Raw genomic sequence first — 16,922 nt, 5'->3', positions numbered from 1 at the left:
AGAAAATATTAATATAAACTGCTAGAAAGAAAAAAAGCTTCACTGAGCGCCGGTTGAAATGACTTCACAGTAATGCCTCCCTGACCTGTTGATTGTGATTTAGAAACGTATCTTCCCACTGACTTGGGTTTTTCCCCTTCTTATCTTCAGATCAGAAGATTAGAAATACATACAATTTCCCAAGTCATGAACTGAAGCTATATATGGGGAAGGAAGAGAAGGAAAGATAAAGTGAATATGTCAAGGGTAACCCTGTGAATGCAACAGTCTCTGAGGTTCCTGAATTATGACATTGTATGGTCTAGAAGCTAAAACAAATATTTCATTGCAATAACATTTGGCCTAGTAGTTAAAGTAGTGGCATTGCCTCTGTAAGTTCAGGAATTAAACTTCTGGGTTATATAGCAAACTTTGAAAAAGAGATACTAGTCAAAGCAACTGCCCTCTCTTTATTTGAGTTTGTGCATATATAACATGAGTACAGCAAGTAGAAAATGGGTGATGACATATTTGAGAAAATCACTCTCCTTACTTTTTGTCAAATTCAAAATTCTGACAAAAATGTATTCACATGTTCAGTTTTATCAACCCTCTGTCAAAATGAATTTAATACTTTGACAGTCTGAACACTCAGGAAAAATGCCATTCAAGAACATTAAATGAACACCTCAAAAAAATCCCACATTTTTTTGCTCTAGAATTTGGGTGGGAGTAAATTAATTTGTCCTTTTGCATTCTCTTTTTTTATAATACTCTAGCAAATGAGTTATAATGGAAACAGCAGATAGGAGGTTGATGGGAGAGAATATTCTTGGAAAATATATTTCAAACTTGTGCAAGCTTTTATTCATTTTTCACACCAAATGCTTGAGTTCTCTGGTTCAAAACTGCCATAACCAGACTAAATTAATTTAATAGAATTGGCCACTATGAAAGATTCTTTTAGCTCTGTCTCCACATCACTTTTGATCACTCTTGAAAAGGAGGGGGCAAGCGTGTGTTGGAAGTTTGGATAGCTACTGTATGTGCTCTGCCTGTTCTCTGGGTGAAGTGCCCTGTAGTCTCCAGTACTCTAAATCCAGGAAATTTCACCATTACAAGCACTGCCCAAGTTACAAACATCTGATTTGTGAACATCCATCCATACAGACAAAAGCTCACCTGCAGCCTCTGGGGAGCAGGCAAGAGTGATATGAGCATGGGTTGGAGGGACCAGGAGACAGTTGCATAGTCAGCAGCTGGAATGGAGTGGCACTTTGAGGGGGGAACTGCCACTTCTCTCCAGCTAATGACTTCATGGCTGCTCCCTTCTCTTCTAGAGTCCTCCGGTCCTTGCTTGTGCCACTCTCTGCCTCCTGATGAGTGGGGGCTGGGTGCAGCCCACATGGGCAGGAGAATGGCTGGGGGTTTTGAGGATTGCTAAAGCTGGCACAGCACCTGTGGGGAGAATTGCCCAGAAGTCCTCTTCAGAATCTCCACCTACCTCCTCATCCTCCTCTACTTAAGCCTGCCTTTCTTTAAGATCCAGAGTTCAGGGTCAACTAAGAACACATACAGTATTTCTACAATTTTTCAGTATAAATATACAGTATTCCAGTTACATTTGTGGATTATCCTGGGAAACTAACAACCATTTATAACATTATTTCTATGGAAAATTGCATTCCAAATTCCAAACAACCAACTTACAAAAAAACTTTTGGAACATAACCCGTTCGTAATTTGGGGACTTTGTGTACTCAAATTGAGTATTTTTAAAGTAGAGATATTAAAACCCTTTGTGCAGTAGCAATTGTTTTGAGAATCCATTCCAAGTTGGCAAGGAACTGTGAACATATAGTTTTAAACATTTCAGGCTGCACTTCTACATCGTTAATTAATTGTGAACTTAGAGCTTGAAATGTAGCATTCATTATTGAACAATTTTAAAAATGAAACTTGCACAACAAAACCTGGGAATTCTTGTTCCAGCATTTTGAAATGCCGCCTGAGCAATGACCTCTGTATCTCTGACTTTCTTCTCCATAAGGATACCCGGTTCTCCTAATTGGACTTCTCATTTAGGCCATGTCTACACTAAGAGATTATCTTGCATTTATTAAGTTTGACTTCTGGGCACCTGATTTTACAAATTCAAAGAAGTGACTTTCACTACAGGGAAGAATCAAATGTAGTCTGAGGTAGCACATTCACATTAATGGGGCCTACGTCAGACTCAGAGCCCTAGGAAGCACTCTGAAGAGATGTGGAAGGTGTCCCAGAGGCCAATTAGTTTGAATTAGCAGCATTGGAGCATCTACACTAATGTTATTTCTGACTTACAAGTTCAAGAATAGCGTTACTCCTAGTGAAAAGCAGGACTACAGAGTTTGAATTCCATGGCCCCTTACTCCCAAATAACAGGCTTTGTAGTGTGGAAGCATCACTTAGAAAATTGACATGGGGGGATGTAATTTCAGACTAAGGTCCTAGTGTAGACCAGGCCTCAGTAACATCTACTCTCTCTTCCTGATCCTGTGGCCTCAGTGGTGGCTTGGGATTTCTCCTCTTCTTCTCTGACTGATTTCAAACCCTCCCCCCCCCCCCCCCCCCACACACACACACACTTGATTTTAGTCCTCACCTTCCCTCTTCCACCAACTGGCTTTACCTCTTTTCTGTTAATCTCACTTTGATGGTTGGCTTTCTTTTCTCACCTTAACCCTATATATTTATCCTGGAGATTTAAATGTCTTTACTGTACTCTTGTCATTAATGAGATGAGACCTCCATGAGAAAAATAAATCTCCTCACTCAGTCACCACTTTTGGGTTGATTCCTCCACTAACTGTCCTCCTCACTCTCTTAAACTGCTAGTTGTTCAGGTTCTTTAATCTAAGAATTCCAGATAGGGTAGAATAGCAGTCAGTGAATTTTAAACTTATTAAATGATGGCTCTTTTCAATTCATGAAGCCTTCGCAGACCAATCTTGATTCCGAATTAATTACTTTATTTCATTGGCTGCTAGTATCTTTACTTACATTGTCAGATGCATTACACAAACACAGCAGTAGATCCAGAGTCTGGAGGGTGACAGAAGCATTTCCAATCCAGGGAGCTGACTTCACTCTTAAGGCTTCTCATTGTTTGTGTGCTCTGCACTGTGCTTTATGACAGTTCCTCTGACTAACACTTCACACAATGAATAATAATGTGTCATAGCTGCATCTCATCAGACCTTCACTCTCACTCCTACTTCTTAGCCTAACAAACTCCTCTACTCCCACACTGGTGCGAGACAAAGAGCCAACATATATTTACATTCAACCAAAGCAAGGAATCCCTTTGCATATCACCTACAATCCACAGGCCTCATCCCATTAGTAAGAGTAATTTTCTTATAACAGTGGAAGTGGAGGGTGCTCAGCAGGTTTTTTTTAATCAGCACTCCCATGGTAAGGGTGAGCACAATCCAGAACAAACAGAGTGGTTGTTGGTTCATTGCACTTGGGATGCATAATGAAACAGGTGTTGAGGATTTTTTTAAGAGCGGGAGAGTGCTTAAAATCGTATGTTCCTTGCATCCACAAATAGCTGCATATACTTCCAAGTACATTGAATCTTTTTGTTTGCTGCCAAAGGCAAAATACCTCTGCACACTCTTCCCATACCAAGTTCTTTTGCTGACCAGAAAGTAGAACTACTGCATTTTAATCCCTTGTGCACAGTATCCCACCTCATCATTCTGCATACTTATAATGTGCTAATTATATTCTGCTAGAAGGAAATAAGATGAACACCTTCAAATGACAAGAAAGGCTGGGGCAGGGGGGAGGAAAGACTCACCATTGTCCTCATATAATTAAGATGACTTGAAAGTTACTGATTATCATTCAGAAACCGCAGGATAGGCTATATTAGCAAACAAACCAAAAGCATTCTTGTTTCACAGAGTATCCAGGATGCATAGACATTAAAGGGAATTAAGTACCTAACTCAATTAGACACTTTCGTAAACCTGCAAATCTGTGCATGTAGCCACCTAAATCTACTCTATATAGGAGTTTGTCTGTCTTTCTGTCCATCTGTCTATTTGTTCAAGAATTCCTCCTAAACAGTAAGAGCTAGGAACTCCAAATTTGCTATACAGCTTCCTCTTATCATAACTTAAAGCAAGGTAATGGTTTGTTTGGGTCAGGAATGTGGGATATACCTAGAATTGTGATGATTATCATAAAGCCATACAGAAAAGAGACTGAATTACCAGACAGGTAAAAGGGGCTGTCAGGGAGCACTCTCACCCCTGCCCATCCAAGACTGCCCTGAACCACCACCACCCCTCAAGTGCTCTTTAGGGAGCACAGAAGGGCTGATGCTCCCTCCACTTGATTTGTATGGGAATATTGTTAGCTGATCCCCTTCCTCATAGAGCCAGGGGAAAGTGCATGCCTTGCTGCATTCTTCACACTGGCTGGGGAGTATGGGGGCAGATGAACCTGAACATGCTCCAACTGGGGCACATGCACCCCTTCCCCGTCTGTGACCACTGGAGCTGCCACAGCTATAGGAAGGTGCTTCTCATCTGACCCCAAGCTGCTGCAGTGAGAGAGGGTTGGGGTTGTCCTCTTTCCCCAGGGCAGCCTGCATACTGAACCCCTCAACCCCAGCCCCACCCCAGAGCAATAATTTAAATGAAGAAAAAAATTAATTGAGTTAAGTACCCAAGCAACTCCAGGTAAATCATCTAGTACCTTTATAAATATGATATAAAGGCTTCATTTAGGCTAGGTCTACACTAGGGGATAAGTTTGAATTAAGATATGCAACTCCAGCCACATTAATTGTGTAGCTGGAGTTGAAGTATCTGAAACTGCATTTTGGTACTGTCCACAAAGCAGGATGTTGATGGGAGCACACTCTCCCTTCGACTTCCCTTAGGGTATGTCTACACTAGAAAGTTAGTTCGAACTAACGGACGTTAGTTCGAACTAACTTTCCTATGCGCTACACTAGCGCTCCGCTAGTTCGAATTTGAATCGAACTAGCGGAGCGCTTAGTTCGAACTAGGTAAACCTCATTTTACGAGGACTAACGCCTAGTTCGAACTAGCTAGTTCGAACTAAGGGCTGTGTAGCCCTTTAGTTCGAACTAGTGGGAGGCTAGCCCTCCCCAGGTTTCCCTGGTGGCCACTCTGGCCAACACCAGGGAAACTCTATGCCCCCCTCCCGGCCCCGGACCCCTTAAAGGGGCACGGGCTGGCTACGGTGCCCGTGCCAGGTGCAAGCCTGCCAGCACCCAGCTAGCAGACCCTGCACCTGGCACGGCACAGAGCCACCCACCCGATGCCCCCCAGCCCACCCCCTCTTGCCGGGACCAGGCTGGCGGCTCCCGGGAGCTTGCCCTGGACCGCAAGAGGCGGGCACCTTCCTGGGCTAGTGCGGACATCGTGGACCTTGTCCACGATCTCCGCACTAGACACAGGAAAGTGGCCGTCTAGGGCAGGAGAGCTGCCAGCCTGGCCACCCAGGACCAGGTGTGCATGAAAATCAAGGGGGTCCACTGAGACCCCCGACACTGAGCCCTGAGCTTACAATGGCCGTCCTGGGTCAGACCAAAGGTCCATCTAGCCCAGTAGCCTGTCTGCCCACAGCGGCCAACCCTAGGGACCCTGGAGGGGATGGACCGAAGACAATGACCAAGCCATTTGTCTCGTGCCATCCCTCTCCAGCCTTCCACAAACTTTGGGCAGGGACACCACTCCTACCCTCTGGCTAATAGGACTCCATGGACCCAACCTCCATGACTTGATCTCACTTCCCTTTAAACTCTGTTCTAGTTGTAGCCTTCACAGCCTCCTGCAGCAAGGAGTTCCACAGGTTAACTATTTGCTTTGTCAAGAACAACTTTCTCTTACTAGTTTCAAGCCTGCTACCCATTCCTTTCCTTTGGTGTCCTCTAGTCCTTCTTTATGGGAACTCAGGAAGAACTTTTCTGAATGCACCCTCTCCACCCAACCCCTGTTTTTACAGACCTCTATCCTGTCCCCCCTCCGTCTCCTCTTTTCTAAGCTGAACAGTCCCAGTCTCTGTAGCCTCTCTTCATCTGGGACCTGTTCCCAACCCCTGATCATGTTAGTTGCCCTCCCCTCTCCCAGCCTTTCTCTTCCCCTCTCCCACCTCCTTTTCCCAGTCTCCCCCAGTTTTTTTCAATAAAGACAGAGTCAATGTTGGAAGAAACGTTATCTTTATTTTGTACATCAAGAAGAAGGGGGGCTAGGGAAGGGCAAGTGGAAGGAGGTGAGGGAGGAATGGGGTACGAGCCCCCGATGGGGAGGACTGGGCTGGCTCTGCGGGCTTCTGGGGGTGGAAGCTCTCCTGCAGCCCCCCAATTACTCCCTCTCCCCAGATGGCAGCCTGCGGCAAGTGCAGCCGGGCTGATGGCCGAGTGGTGTGATGTGCCCAGTGTGGGCACTCAGGGCACTCCAAGCCAGAACTTCTTTGCAAGCGGGGCACCCCTTAGAACTGTGTGTCCGGGGTGGGGGTCGGGACCCTTTAAGCGCAGCCCTCGGCTAGCCTGAGACAGCATCTCCATGCTCTAAGTCCTCCTTTTATGCCCTGCCGGCACTGCTTCCGGCCATCCTTAAGCCCTGTTCAGAGTCCACTCAATGTGGACTTACTAGTTCGAACTAGCAAAACGCTAGTTCGAACTAGTTTTTAGTTCTAGATGCGTTAGTTCGAACTAGCTTAGTTCGAAATAACTAATTCGAACTAAGGTAGTTCGAACTAGCGCTGTAGTGTAGACGTACCCTTAGTGCTCATAGAAGCAGGACTATCAACACTGATGGAAGTGCCCTTTCAGGTCCAATTAGTGTGTCTTCATTAGATCTGCTAAATTCAAAACCCAAAAGATCTATTGCAGCAGCTTCAGTCTTCTCTGTAGTATAGATAAGCTCTTGGAGAGGTAAAAGAGTTAACAGAGGAAATAAGTGAGTTTCTTAGTTGCGATATGTCAGATTTGAAAGAAAATTTTGAACCTAAAAAGAAACCCAATTTTAAATGTTGCTCACTATAACCCTGATCTTCCAAAGGGCCACCTCTTACATAAAATAAGGTGCATAAATGTTTTCAGGATCTATATAAGTCTAGAGATGGGAAGAGATAATCTCAGTAATAAGTTCAAGGACTGGCCCACAACTACTGTGGCTCTAGTCTTATCCTTATTAATCAAATTTTTCATTGTAAAGATCAATGTTGAGTGATTATCACAAGTCAAAAGCTAAGTGATGGACTTGGTTTTTTTAAAAAATACCAGATGTTTGGAATGTTCTTATATAAAACTGATCTCATGCAATTGTGTTACTCCTGTGAGATCTTGTAAATAAAGGTTATACAAAAATGCAAAGGTAAGCATTCTGGAGATTGGCTCACACAACAAATAAACAAACAAACAGTAAAGAAAGAACTTGGATCTAAAGCTGTGCAGGAACTAGAATTTCTATTTCACCAGAGATATTGCAAATTTCTAAATTTGTTTTCATTCCAAATTGGAAAGAGAAAGCCCCATTTCAAAATTTAAATCAAAACATTTGGTTTTATGTTGTTGAAATGGAATCTTATCCAAATGTTTTCTTCTCTTTTTTCCCCCAAAATAAAGATTAATTAAAATTCACACATTCCTCTAAAATGATAGAGTGATTTTGATGAAATAGCATCTTCCAATTAAAAGATATTCTGATAAATTTTTTCAACCAGCTATACATCCTAGTTTTGGGAAAAGCTCAGAATAGATCTGAGCTCTACAATGAGTCAAAAAGAAGATTGGATTCATATTCACCTGAAATTGGGGAAAATTCTGATCTGGAATCAGACATGAACATTACAGCCCAGTGTTATGTCTAATGTAACCTGCTTGGTTTTGGGTGTCAGCTTGGAGCACTTTAATTAGGCCTGATTTTCAGAAAGTGATGAGCTTCTAATTGGAGACACCCAAAATCTCTAGCACTTCTGAAAATTTGAGCCAACATGTTTAGTTTCCTGAGAAGCAGTAGCATTCCTTCCCATTGTCAAAAGACTGTAAGTGCTATAGTATATGGTATTGTCAGTTCATTCTAATCTACTACACAGCTCTGAAGTTTATCAGCATTGTAAAATAAATTGCACACTACTGAACCAATGAAGTGGAAACCATATATAATAGCAAAGAAACGCAATTCCACTTTTTATGATGTACAGAAAAAAACAGTTCCTTCATGGAGTGAGAGATGCTCAGATTCCTACTTATATGAACCAAGCTCAGACATTCTCACATCTCAGACTACGCTTTCCTGCATTTTTGTGTAACCAACATGTGCAAGCTTGTAATATTTGTGTTTCTTTCTTTGCAGTTGTGGATGCCCTCTTCATTACCAGAAATCATCCCCTTACAAGGCAGCCCTTCTCTAGATCTTGAAGATCAGATCTGATTTGTTAAGGTAGGAAAATGTGTCATGTTGCACCAATCACAATGGGAAAGGAAATGGTGGAGACAGTAAAGGTATGTCTACACTACCCCGCTAGTTCGAACTAGCAGGGGTAATGTAGTCATCCGCAATTGCAAATGAAGCCCGGGATTTGAATTTCCCGGGCTTCATTTGCATAAAGCCGTCCAGCGCCATTTTTAAATGCCGGGTAGTTCGAACCCCGTGCCGCGCGGCTACACGCGGCATGGAGAAGCTAGTTCGGATTAGGCTTCTAATCCGAACTAGCTGTACTCCTCGTGGAATGAGGAGTACAGCTAGTTCGGATTAGGAAGCCTAATCCGAACTAGCTACTCCATGCCGCGTGTAGCCGCGCGGCACGGGGTTCGAACTAGCCGGCATTTAAAAATGGCGCCGGACGGCTTTATGCAAATGAAGCCCGGGAAATTCAAATCCCGGGCTTCATTTGCAATTGCGGATGACTACATTACCCCTGCTAGTTCGAACTAGCGGGATAGTGTAGACATACCCTAAGGGAAGAAAAAAAAAGAGTATTAAAATAATGACATAATACATTAAAGCCTTATGTATTCTTATCACTTTCACAAACCTGGACTGAAGAGGTTTCCGATCCTATTATCTATGGACATACATTGTAGAAGGACAACAGTTCACAACAGCTAGTTCCTATTATGTCTTTTTAAAGAACCTTGTCTTAGCAGTATCAATATGTAACCCACACACCTCCTAAGTGTGGTGTCTGTCCCATGCAATGGTACTAAAATCAGTTAGAGATTAATGAGACTGCCAGTGGCTTTTAGCTCATGCAATAGAGGTTCATGCATTTGTAACAGCAACAGATCCTAGGCTTCGCAGGGCAGGATCAAACTGAACCTCTGAAGCTAGGCCCTCAAACTTCTGGCAAGTGGGCCACCTACAGGTAAGAGCATCTTTGTAATCCAGCCCGGGAGACCTGGTGGCCCAGGAGAGCATTTCCACACCCATCATTCAAGCCTCACCTGTTCCTGCCACTGCCTTACCCTCTCCCACCCCATGCCACCCATCCCCCAAATGAAGTAGTATGAGTGAGCCCACCAAGCATGCTCTGCTTCCCCATGGCTCCTGCTGCTGTGAAGAATGTAGCAGGTCCAGCTGCTGCTGCCACCCTGCTCCAGGCCCTCCCGGTAATCCCTGAGGCCAAGTCCCTCAGGGAATGGAGTGCCATAGGAAAGGGTGGGGCAATTATGGGAAGAGTGAGGCTTGGAGTACAGGTTCAAACATGCTCCAGGCTGCCACATCTCCCATGCCAGATGGCAAATATGCTCCAACTGTAAATGGCCCACCGCCTGGGAATTTGCAACACCTGCTTTATGGCATGAACTAAAAGCCGCATGGCAATTAGCTAAGACTATACATGACTCATTTATTTCCAGATGATATCAGTGCCACTACATGGGACATACATATACACCTATATTGAATATATTCTCCTTGCTCTCTCCAGAGTGTATGTTCAAATATTTTCTCTACAGAATACTCTGTGTGTTTTATTACACATAATCTATATTCTAATCTTAATATGTCTATCTAAAACAAAGCTAGTAGCATGATTCCAGAACCTTCTTTTAACCTCTGTGAAACCCAAATGTTTTAAATACATTGTAGTTTCAGGAATATATGTCAACGCTAAAGCTAATTTGATTTCTGAACACTAGAAAACAATGCTGCCTATATTTGAAGAAAAGAAGAGAGAGAAAATAAAATAACCCATTGTGGAAATGGGCTGTGTTTCTCTTCCTGAAGAATAGCTGGTTTTTTTATCTTTTTGACTGTCATGGATGATCAGGCATTGTAAATACGAGGCCTAACTTTTCTTTCACTTACATAGCTATAAAAAAGGAGTAAACTACATATTATGAGATTTCCTGTACCTTCTTCTGAAGTATCTGTTACTGACTCCTCTCATTGTTCTGATCTGGAATAACAACTCATTGTAAACAATTGTTATGGGAGTGGAAAAACAGAAAAGTGAAAGAATAAGCCAGCAGTGTGCAACCCATGCAGTCGCAGCTCTCTTCCTGGGAGGTCATATCCAAGCCAGCCAGTATTTTCTTTTCCTGGCTCTGGAGGTTATGAATGAAAAAAACGTTGAGCACCACTGGAATAAACTACAATATAGGCCAATGTGGGAAAACCCAGAGCAATTAAGATTAAGACTGTTCTGTTAACTATATTCAGAGCCTCATGTCTTTCTTCATTGTTAATACAATAGGGCCAAATAAGACCAGCACTCAGTTTTCAATGAGTGACCACTCAGACAATGAACTGCTAAAGTACAGCATGGTATATAGCATACATAGATCTCAAAGTGTTTAACAAAATCAAAAGCTGGCATGCCCTAGGAACTAGCATCACTGTGTCTTGAGGCTACATCTACACTGCAGCCTTTTGTCGGCAGAGATAATGCAAATGAAGCGCTCATTAGAATTTGTCGTGCTGTCACTTGCATATTCTCTGCCGATGCTTTTTGCGAAAGAGGGTTTTGTGCAAAACCAAGCAGTATAGACGGGGCCATTTTGTGCAATTCCCCCCCCCCCCTCAGCCCCCGCCCTTTTGCGCAAGATCCCTTGTGCTTCAAAAAAGGAGGTATACAGGATCTTGAGTAAGATCCCTTTTGAGCAAGATCCCTTTTGCTTCAAAAAAGGAGGTATACAGGATCTTGAGTAAACGGTTTTTTCTGCACAAAACAGCCCCATCTGCACTGCTTCTTTTTGCACAAAAACCGCTTCTACAAAAAGCATCGGCAGAGAATATGCAAATGACAGTGCGACAAATCCTAATGAGCACTTCATTTACATTGTCTCTGCCGACAAAAGGCTTCAACATAGACTTAGCCTTAGTAGTGTGAAAAATCCATCCTAGTGTCCAATTCATTTATTGATGCTGCCTCCAGAATGGTGCTGTTAGACAACAGTGTACTGTCCACGTACATTATACTTAGGTCTGACTGAATTTGATTATTTTTGTATTGACAGATAATATTGATATTTAGCTTTAAAAATGAAAGTAAATTTTCACAGTTTTCTACAGTTATGGAGTTTGAGCATTTTATATGTATTTATTTAATTTTTCACAGTTGTAGGAAATTATGGGGAAGTCAAACAGTTATTTCATGACAGGCGATGTTGAAATAAAAAATGTTAACGAACAAATTGTCAACATCACATGTCAAAATATACAAAGTACTTATCCTTAAATCAATAAATCATACACTAGTTTTGCACTTAATTTGCTAGTCCATTTGTAAAGAAAGCCTACTTCAAAAGTCTAAATCACTGGATTTTGACTCTAATCATTATAATTGATAGAAATATTTTTCATCAATTTATGTGTATACTAGGGATGTTAAATTGTGTTAAATTAAGTAATTGTGTGACCACTGAAAATTTCAGCAGTTTCGGGAGGCAGGCAGCTCCCCAGGAGCCGATGCATGCAGGGAGCTATCTTTTAAGCTGATTCCCCATGTGTATCAACTCCTGCCTGCCCTCTTCTCTCTACTGTCTCTGATACAGCTTGCATGTAATGGTAAAGATTAACCAATGAACCCAGGCTCATCGGTTAACCACATAACTTTCACATCCCTAGCGTGTACGATGAAATAGATATTTATCAACATTTATAATTAAAAATCTAATATTTCCAAGCATAAAACCACAATTTAAAATCTTAAAACTTGGACGTGTCTACACAAAGTATTGTTTCATTTGCCAAAGGCACTTTTGCTTGTTGAGGTTGAAGTATATGCTAAGTATTCCATTTTTAAAGAGGACCCTTATTTCTGTAGAGAGGGGGAAAAGCCTCTGAAAAAAAATGTCTTAACTATTGGAAAATACTACTTATTTTATGTTGAGAAATCTCAAAAAAGCCAAATACAATTTTGTCTGACCTCCAAAAACTGTGATCGCCTATTGGGCTTAGAACATATTGATGAAATCTCAATTCAGAGGTTAATTCATTTTGAAAGTTATAGCACCTGAATATTGAGGCTTAAAATAAAAGTATCTCTAAACTACTGTGAAGTGTAACAACTTTCAGCAGTGAGTACTTGAAAAGAATGTAGGAAACTTCACCTAGAGCAGATGTGTAAGGCACAGTTATTATATACTTATACCATGACCATTTTTCCTCTTGGCAGGGATCCTCTCTATCTCTGTCAAGTTCTTCACACTCCTGTTTCCTCACTTTTTACCTTTCTTTGAGGGCTTGTACTGCTGCCTGCAAAGCACAATCTTTCTGGGTAATGGGGACAATGGAACCAGCTTATGTTCCTGCATCCTTGCCTCAGAATTCTCTGTTAAGCAAGAGACAAGACAGCAGAATTAGACCCACATGTGTATTTCCTGCTTGGCACTGCAGAACAACATGGCTGCTTAATTGTCTTCTTATGAGTATTTTTAGGCATATTCAGTTAAGGTTCTATTCCGAAATAAATAAGAATTGTGTTTTCCAGAGAGAATACATTCTTAGGAATATAAATTAAGATGTCTGAAAAATCCATGTCTATGTCAATATGTCATTCTTGCTACTTTAAAAACATTGTCACTCTTTAAATAAGAGATCATTCCCAAAGTACTCTATTGTTCATGTCCATGTCCATTTCTCTTAGGGTGTGCAAACTTCTGAATGTAATTTAAAAGATGTTCTTCCTTTTTTTCACTCTACTGACTTTTAGAAAAGCAGATACTCATAAGATGATCCATTAACATAATATTAAGGGCCAAAATAGGGTCCCATGTACACCTACATAAATCTCCATTGAATTCAAAGAAATTACTCCTCCCTGACACCAGTGAAAATGAAATCAGTGGAGCTCTGTCTCAGTGAAGGAATCTACTTTTGTGTGACTCATACTGTAGGTTCAAGACCTGAGGCTGTGAAAGTGACAAAACTTTGAAGTAGGAAATTTAGAATGAAAACATTTGACATTTAGTGCCAACCCATTTTGTGAATCAGAACTTCTGTTGATTTTTGTGGAAAATAGGGTCATTTATGAGAGCAAATTTATCAGTTTTTGTCAGAAAATTGTCGAAAAATTACGTGTTATAAGAAAGTTGCCAAAAACAAAAAACAAAAACACAAACACCTTGACATTTTTCAAAAATTCAGACTGAAATAGAAAAACCTTTGTTCTTATTTTTTCTTCTGGTTGTGTGTGCATGTACAATTCTAGTTGTTTGCTATGACTGCCACTGCAAGATGTCACTTGTGTACTTTGTACCTAATGCCTGTCCAACTTCATACATAATACTTTGCCCTGCTCTTAAGAGGAGCGCCTAACCTTTTTATGTCTAACTACTTGAAGTGAGTAAAGATATTTATTTGGAAACTGGACCTTTAATATCTCCATTCATATGAAGAAGTGGATTGTGCTCACAAAAGCTCACCATACCATTTACACATTTTGTTAGTCTCTAAGGTGCTGCTAAACTATTTGTTGTTTAAGTTTTTCCAGACTAATATGGCTACCCCTCTGAAGCTTTTGGATCACCTTGTTTTTTTTTCATTTAAGACACAGGCATGAAAATAGCTTATCTTTTGTCCAACATGATAATAGAAGCAGTAAAGTTGGAGCAAAAGTTATTTAAAAAAAAAAGAACTTTCTGAACAAGGATGTTGAACACAGAAGAGAAAGAACCTACAGAGATCAGACACAACTCCAAGTCACATGAGAGGTAGATATTTTGTATGAAATGTTGGCCTCACTAAAGATAGTGGGAGTTTTGCCACAAATTTCAATAGAGCCAGAATTTCACTCATTTTATTCAGACATTTTTACACAATCAGTTTTCTGATCATATTCATACCATAAAGATTTATAATCCTGACCCAGTAAGTTGCTAAAAAACTTGAAGGCACACTAAAGTCAATACTGGCCTTGAAGTTGCTTAGCATCCTTTCAGGAATGAACTTTAAGTTCATAGGGACTTGCATTTATTTTAGTAAAAATCTGGACACTAGACCTACCAATTTGGTAATAATATAGTCAAAATTATGCTTAGAAACAATTTAATGCAGTTTTTCTTCACTTAAATATTATGGACATATTTCTTCTCACATATCCACAGTGCTCATTTCTATTGCTCATTCTGTGCACATTCTATGTACAATGTTCTCAGGTGGAAAAGAGATCCTCATTGCAGACTGGAAAGGATAATTTTGCCCTAATAGTAGAAGACTTCTTACTTTCTTTTACAAGACTTTCAGTCACTAATTGTATGGCCTGTGGTGCAAAGAAACTTGCATGCCACGGAATTCCTTTTCACAAATCAGCTGATCTTTCTATGCAGTAAATTGTGTCTTATTGAAGAATAGAGCACATTAAGCCCCAGACATTTTTAACTACAGATTGTGATGTTTGTGTCTGCAGCTGTCCAGCTGGATTAGCACACAAGATTCAAACAAACACGTTGAGAGTTTTACTGTGTGAAGTGGAATCAAGTTTACAAGGAACATCTTTACAAATGGAAGATGCAGCATCTGGTATTTTCCTTCCAAACAAATATTTTAGGATTCATTGCTTAATAGCGTGTAAGGATACAGGAGGCCAACAAACAATTTAGTCAGACCTCCTGAGTATTGCAGTCCATTAAATTTTACTCTGTTTTACCCCTGTATTAATCACAGTGACTTGTGTTTGACTTCTCCTAATAAGCCCCTGTGTTCCAATAACTGTTTAGTTGAGAAACCGAACTTCATATCTGGGAACTGTGAATAGGTTGAGACTAAATCTAAAATGAGTGGGGGGATTCTTATGTATATGAAACAGTATGTCTGGACTCCTGTTATTGAAGGCTTTGGAGCTAAATTTTATATCACTCACACTAGAGTAAACCAATGATAATCAGTGGAATTATATATGTCACATAGGTATGAATCAGATCAAAGTCAAGTTTTGATTTTCTTACTGTAACATAATCTCACTGTAATATACTACTGGATTCTCACCATCCTTTCATTCCGGAGACAAGTTGTTCATTTAATTAGACTAAAGAGGGCCTAATCCAAAGCTGATTTAAGACAATGAAAAGTTTCCCATTGACTTCAACAGACTTTGGATCAGATTCAGGCAATTTTCTTTCTTGTGAAAGGTATCAGACTGAAAAGAACCAAAATGACAGAGTAATGTTTCCATGCACAAATAACTTCCTGCTAACGGTGTTTTATAAAGAAGAAGGAGGATTATTTTCCAGGGTTTCTTTTGTGACTGTATACAAGGAAAGCTGATATGTAATTGTATCAGAGTCGATAGATAGTTCTGAAAGTGCCTCCCACTTTCCTTTTTATTAGAAAAATTGTCTAATTTCCCCCCTTTTCACGCCTCTCCCTATTCTTTGCTAGTTTTTGCACCATTTATTTTTCTCTCTGTAGACTTCACTAACAGTGCAGTTGGTATCTATCTCATCCTCTTGATGTGAAGGTCAGCCACCATATATTGATAACTTTGAGTATCCAATCTTTTACATTGAAACCTTTTCAATGCCACTCATATATAAAAGTTCAGTCCTTTAGCCCCAGTTTACTGCCAATAAGCCACAATTGTGTTATTGCAACCTGCTATTACGTTGCCAATTACATCAACATTTGCTGTCACATTCAAGTAAGTACTGTATTGAGATTCTCCTTTACCTAACATCAGGGTAACTGGTCCAGTTTGATGAGAAACAATTGTCAGTTGTTTCAGATCATTTGTCAGAATGTAACTAATTATCTTCACTGGTCCAGAATCCTCTTGGTCCTTCAATGGAACTTGAAGTCAATGAGACTTTGATTATGGTTTCTTGACACGTGCATCACCATATGCAGCATTCTGAGTTTTAGCTGCACTACGGCAGGAGGGGTCTAATTATCAAGGACCCAGCCCTCCAGCACGAGTGTGACTGCATCTTCAAAGCATCCACTTAGGCCACAACCAGCTCCTTCATCATTCAGACAGCTGCTACCATCCTTAAGACTTTCTTTCTGCCTAAATAAAGCAAAGGCGAGTGGCCATGTAGAGAAGGAGCCAGAATATACATATCCCTAACTACTTCTTTCTCTACTTGGCCTTGTCTGTGTCAGTATTTGTGCTTTGAAAGTGCATGGATGGATGTCTGGCTATTATTCTATTTCTTCTAAATTCTCCAAAATATCTCTCATAGTACTTTCACATGAAATGCAGAACTATTGTAGAAGTAAATTTTGCCAATTAATCTACAGAAAATTACTAGGTCCTAAAAGTTCCATGCAAACTGAAAAATGGAATGCTCAAAAACAGCATAAAACAAACTTGAGAAAACAATTAGTAAAAAGTATCAGGGAAGAAACATTTTACCCAACCGGTTTTGACCAACTATAACAATTTACTTGGATGATACATATACGCATTAATGAATGATTAAATGTGCTGATATTTTTCAAAAACATGTTTTCAAGATTGTTGACGTCTAG

The 16,922-nt window shown here is 40.6% G+C and overlaps 1 protein-coding gene across 2 annotated transcripts in view; it reads left to right on the top strand.

Moving 5' to 3' along the window:
• The window catches only part of LRRC4C (leucine rich repeat containing 4C), a 773,256-nt gene that overhangs the window by 593,766 nt on the left and 162,568 nt on the right, over nt 1–16,922 (top strand). For both annotated transcript variants that reach the window (XM_075927512.1, XM_075927513.1), the window contains one exon: nt 8,364–8,450. The gene's annotated coding sequence lies outside the window, so the exon portion shown is untranslated. The remainder of the gene's footprint in view (nt 1–8,363; nt 8,451–16,922) is intronic.

Source organism: Pelodiscus sinensis, chromosome 4 (assembly GCF_049634645.1).
Source record: "Pelodiscus sinensis isolate JC-2024 chromosome 4, ASM4963464v1, whole genome shotgun sequence".
In the NCBI taxonomy this organism is placed as follows: domain Eukaryota; kingdom Metazoa; phylum Chordata; order Testudines; family Trionychidae; genus Pelodiscus; species Pelodiscus sinensis.
This window is presented reverse-complemented; position numbering and strand designations above follow the sequence as displayed.